This window comes from Capsicum annuum, chromosome 1 (genome assembly GCF_002878395.1).
Source record: "Capsicum annuum cultivar UCD-10X-F1 chromosome 1, UCD10Xv1.1, whole genome shotgun sequence".
Taxonomy (NCBI): Eukaryota; Viridiplantae; Streptophyta; class Magnoliopsida; order Solanales; family Solanaceae; genus Capsicum; species Capsicum annuum.
The window spans coordinates 94,914,470-94,920,720 of record NC_061111.1 but is presented as its reverse complement, the minus strand read 5'-3'; positions in this window follow the sequence as shown (position 1 = coordinate 94,920,720).

Genomic DNA, 6,251 nt, shown 5'->3' with positions numbered 1-6,251 from the left:
AGAGAATGAGTTATTCCTTGTGTTAAGTTTTAGTGGAGGAACCGTACCATAGAATAGGATACATAAGAAATAGAAATAGACATGCGTAAATAGTACCCACACTTGTTTATTGATTCAGGTACTTTCTCTTTTAGTTGTTATATTTTATTTTGATCTATTTATCTTTTGGAGATAAATGAGTGGTAAATTCGTATCTAATGTGATGACCCAACTTATTATTATGCTGAAATAAGAGGTAATATTACACCTAAACTCCTTTAGGTGTAATTTTCTAGGATTGGCTTATTCTGTAGTAGTGGAACAAAATTTGATATTAATGTTATTGGTAATAGCAGTTCTTGATCTAATAGTTTGATAGACAATAAGTATAGAAGGTCATAGCAACTTCAGCAACTGAAAAAGAGTTATAGAACTTTTGCTATAGCTTTTATTATGGAAGGGTTAGTTCGCGATGCTATGATTTGGGGTATGTGTTGTAAAGTGAGGAAAAACTGAAGGGAGGCCTTGATTTTTGGCCTCAGACTATTGCAGTAGAAAAAGTAACCGTTGCAACAATACCGCTGCAGTGATAACAAGAACCAAAGCGGTGGCCTGCGTGAAAAAGACGCGAACTGTTGTAGTGGAACTTTAACCGCTGCAGTGATAACATGCAGTAAAATTATAGTTTTCAAAACTAGAAAACATTTTTATTCCCTACTTTTCTTAAAAATGCTATAGAGCTTTGGGGAAGGTGATTTTCAGAGGATTTGTGGAGATTTTTTTAACTTTGGAGGTAAGTAATTACATTCTAGACTTGAATTTACTTTATATAACCTTAGAAAATCATTAGAAAATGTATTATTGGTGGTTTTGGAGTTTAAACCAAATTTATAAAAATTGATGAAAAATGATGGAATTGTTTATAAATTCAATATGAAGTGACCTAGGGTGTTAGAAAACACTAGTGAAACTAGAATTGAGGTTGTTTATGCTACTTCAAGTAAAATTCATGAGGTTTAAGAGATAGAAAATCCTAAGATGATAAAATACGGTAAGCTTATGATAAAATCAGTGAGTGTGATTCCTAATAGTTAAAAAGGAAAAAATGATTGAAATGGGTGTATTTTTTGTTGTTATAGATCAAGAAGGAGATCAAAAGAGCAAAAATATAGCTTAAGGGTAACTTTGAGCAATGAAATTAAGGTAGTCTATGATTTTGTTATAGCACTTAAGACTTTCTTGGCTTGGTGCTTGTTTGTGAACTTGACATCTATGATTGCTTACTAGCAGGATTTGTAACTTAATGACTACATTGCATTTCATTTGCATTGTGATGGTGTGTTGAGATGATGGGTCGGGTATCACGCTGGTACAAGTATGATATGTGGTGATAATGGGTCGAGTACTACACCGTATGATGTGATATTGATGTTGAGGTTGAGAAGGGTAAAGAATGATGCACACATCTTACATACATGCACTCATTCACATACATTGAGTGTCATATTATGATTATACATGTTGATGAAACTGGCTAAGTGTGAAAGCCTGTGAAAGTAAACTTGTGAGTCATAATGATATGATGATACATTATATGTTTAGTTGAACGATATCATTGGTTATGAATTCTGTTATGATAGCTTTTATACTTGTTTGACTTGCTTACTTGTAAATTATTGAGTTAGTCGACCTATGATGCTTATCAGTACTTGTTAATGTACTAATGCTACCTATACTCTTCTTTTTTTTTTTGAATTCAGAACATCTTCCAATGGTTGATACGCGACCTCGTCTTTAGATAGCGTTTTGAGACTTGATTTAAGGATAAGCACCATGACCGAACAACCTTCAGATCTTCTTATTGATGTTGACGTCTTTTGTTTTGGGACTAAAATATTTTCCTATTACTTATGTTTTGAATATTCGTGTTGATTTTAGACTTAGTTATATTCTTAGATGTTCTTACACGGTGATTTTAGGTCCCGGGATTGTAATAAATAAAGGTTTTCATACATTATTCATTTTATAAGTGATAATGTTATTGGGTGATAATTAGTTATTGAATGAGATCATTTTAGTACTTGTTTAAAAGCATGATTTAATTACTACAAACATGAAAATAACACTTAAGTGAGTAAAGGTGAACGTAGTATGATTCTCCTGCCATAGATTAGAGTGGGTGTCAATCATAATCGTTTGAGTCGTGACATTGATGCTTTGAATAGGAAGACTGGTCAAATCATTTTACATGGCAAAGAAAAATTATGCAAATTTTCTAACAATTTTCATAATAGACATCTCTCCAATAATATTGAAAATCAGATTAAAAAGGTCAGAAAAAAATTGACCAGCCAAAAAAATCAAAGATAAAAAATAAGGAAAACTCTATTAACCATAAGTCCTCATAGCCAGATGATCATCTTTGATGAAACATAGACAATCAAAAGAAAAATAATACAATAATAACTTTACTTCTTAAGACCCTCAAAAGTTTGTCGAAACTTTATTACTTAGGACTTGAGACTCATCCACTTCATGAGAACCAAAATAGAGAATAACTAGCATATAGAGCTCGCAATAAATTTATGTTAATGTGATTTAAAGTGTCATACACTTGTACATTAAATAATTGGGGGGTTTGAATATGAAAGGTCTAGAAATTATGAATTTTACTATTATGAATACGAAAAGTCTGAAAACTATGGATTTTACTAATATTAATTAAAAGCAGTATTTGTGTAATTGAAAATTTATGAATTAAGGAGATGATTTTACAAAATAAAACAATTGAAAAGAAGTGTATAATATATAGAGAGAGAAAATGGCCAAAAGTCCCTCAACCTTTACCCCAAATCCCAACAACACACTTATACTTTGCGGGGGTCCTATAACCCTCCCTGAACTATTTAAAAATGAAATATATGCCCTCTCTAAAAACTCATACCCAGATCTGTACACTTGGGTGAGCTACACGCGCCTATCAGCTTATGCCATGTAATATTGTTATTTTTTTATATAAAAAATTATTTTTATCCTACTTTTTTTTATTGTTTTTATCATTTTTAAATTTTTATCCTACTTCAATCCATAGAATCAAACCATTGCCAGTCAAACCTACAATTAAATATGTCCAAGAAACTACACTATCATCATCCAACTCATCAAAAACTTACTCTGCCTCTATCACATTCTCACATTTAGCATAAAGATTCCAAAGGGCATTTGAAACATGTACCTTAATTCACTCTTACATGAAGATTTAGAAGAAGATGATGACTTCATCTACCTTCAATTAACCCTTAATAAAATTTCACCAAACAACTCACTCTCCCTCACAAAATCACCATCTCCCATTTCCTTTGATACTTCTCCAACATTTATCTCATCATTGCTGATAAAACCAAAAGATACCACAACTCAAAATTTATTCTTGATGCTAAAACAGACAATTTCAACAAATCCCACAACTCAAAATTCAACAATTTCAACAAACCTCACAACTCAAAAATCAATCTTGATGCTGAAACAGTGCAAAAAATGCTTAAATATGAATATTAATTTTGAGATATAATATTGATTTCATGGTTTGGAATCATTTCACTCGATTTGAAATCTTCATGAGACATAATTTTTTGAACTAATTTTCACTTTTCATCAGAAATTACTCCAAGGACCACTTTAATTTTTTCAAATTCCTGAGAATTATGAGATGAATATGTATGTAATTATTTACGGAGTTGTGCGTATCACCGGTATGTTCATTTTGGAACTGGTTCGGTGACTGAAAAAGTTTCATCGGCGGCTGTGAAGCCATTCCGACGGAAATATTTGGGGTTATTTATCCTTCTTCACAAAAAGAAAAAATTAGTGGGTCTAAAAATAATAATTAAAAAATTAATGGTGAGAAAAGTATTGAATTTGCGGTATAAATAAAAATAGAGATAAAAAAATGAAGATGGAGATGGAAAGAGGAAGATGAAGATGGTGAAGGAATATGAAAATGGAAAGAAGTAGAGGATAAAGGAATAAAACAAATAAAGAAAAAAAAATAAAAAATGCATATATATAAAAGAAATGTGAAAATAAAATTTTTATTTTTATTTTCAGTGCTCACTCTCTCAAGGAGAGTGAGATACACTTGCTTTGCCACGTAAGCATTCAGGGAGTTAATAATATCATTTTTAAATAGTTCAGGGGGTTCATAGAACCCCCGCAAAGTATAAGTTTGTAGTTGGGATTTGGGGTAAAGATTGGAGAGACTTTTGGTCATTTTCTCTCTCTATATATCCACAATGTCAGTGTTTATCTGAAAGTTACATGGTGCTATAGAGATGTATTGTTATAAATGTATATTGTCATTTGGCATTTAAATCTAATTTTGTTGTTATAAACAAAAGTATTCTAAATTAGAAAAAGTATAAATATAAAAAAGACAGACAATAGTAGTATTTCCGTGTGAAGTTACGACCACAGCTGATTAACACCATTTAAATGTAAATTTTTTTAGATATTCATAATTAAATTTACTATATGCAATGGCATAAATGATTACTATCATAAATATTTTAATATTTATTTTATGGATAGTATACTTTTTATAAAATACTATTATACAATACTTGAGTATGACCGTTATATGATAATTTTACAGGTAAAATGATGCTATAGAAAAGTAAACTATAAAATGAAAAATTAATCTGAAAAATAAATTATATTGTTTTAAAAGTAAACTATAGAATGAAAAATTAATTCTGAAAAAAAAAATTATACTGTTTTAATGAGCTTTGAGTATATATAGATTTATTGAGAGTAGCGGGTAACCTGTTTGAGCAAACTTATTTTTTTTTTTCTGAAAGTGCTTATTTGTAAAATAGAGGTATTTGATCAAGCTTTTGAGAGAAAAATGAATAAAGTTTAGAAATGGTTCTAAAATGGGTTGGTCATGATATTTTGTCGCTCATAAAAAAGGTCTTACAAAAAAGGCTCTATACAGGGTGATATTGATTTTTGGGTCCCCCTTAACAACTCTTGCACATAGACAGACGTTCTAACTCTTATCTATAAGGCAAAAATTCTAACACTTGCTCATAAGGCAAGCGTTCATGATATTTCTAGACAATGGGTCTGCATAATTGATTAGACGTTCTACTTTATAGGCAAATGTTAGAACTTAGATATGTTGCTCATATGGCAGACGTTCAAGACATTTTAAGACAGTGAACTGCTCAATTGACCACAAGTTCTACCTTATAGAAAAATTTTAAAACTTATTTAGGAGGGACAAAAATTCAATACCTCACACTTTGGGAGACAAAAGGTCAAGAATGGATATTTGGGGGATAAATTTAAGACTGGACACTTTGAGGGACATTAGATGTAATTTTCATGAAATAAGGGCTTTTAGGATTAGGAAGTAGCAGAAGTTGTTTCTCAGAAGCTAAAAATAATAATTTTTACTTCAAAGTACTTCTGAAAAAAAAAATATACTTAAAAGTTTGATTAAACACTAATTATTGTTCAAAAATATTTTAAATTTTTTGATCGAACACAAATTATTTCTCGTAATTTTTTTTTTAAAATAATTTTCAAAACATACTGACATTAGAATTTTGGTAAACAGATTTGAATGTTGCATTCGCCCTCGGACTCTAATTAGAGCAATTTTACTCTTAGAGTGTGTTTGATGTTTTCGTGGAAACAAGTTGATTTCTTAATTATTATAATATTTGAAAAATAAGTCAAAAATATTTACCTAAAAAATATTTATATATAATTTTTTAAAATAACTATTGAGGTGGAAGAGGGTCGGGTGTGGTCTGGGGGTGGTCAAAGGATAAGGGTTGGGAGCATTAGGTGGATGTAATAATACAACAAACATAGAATGTCAATGAACTTGTTTTGTAAGAAAGTATTTTACTTATTTTTAAAAGAGTTAATATATAAAAAATGACCCTAAACTTGATACCAAATTATAACTTTGATCTTAAACTTTGACAGTGTACAAATATGACCTTTAACTATTCAAAACTGCACAAATATGACCTCCAATCCTACGTGGCAAAACGCGCGTTCAACACGCAAAACTGGACGCATTCAACTTAAAATCTAAGGGCATAATACATAAATATGATCTTAAACTTTGACAGTGCACAAATATGACCTTTAACTATTCAAAACTACACAAATAAACAACAACAACAACAACAAACCCAGTGTATTCCCACTTAGTGGGGTCTGGGGGGGGGTAAGATGTACGCAGTCCATACCTCTAC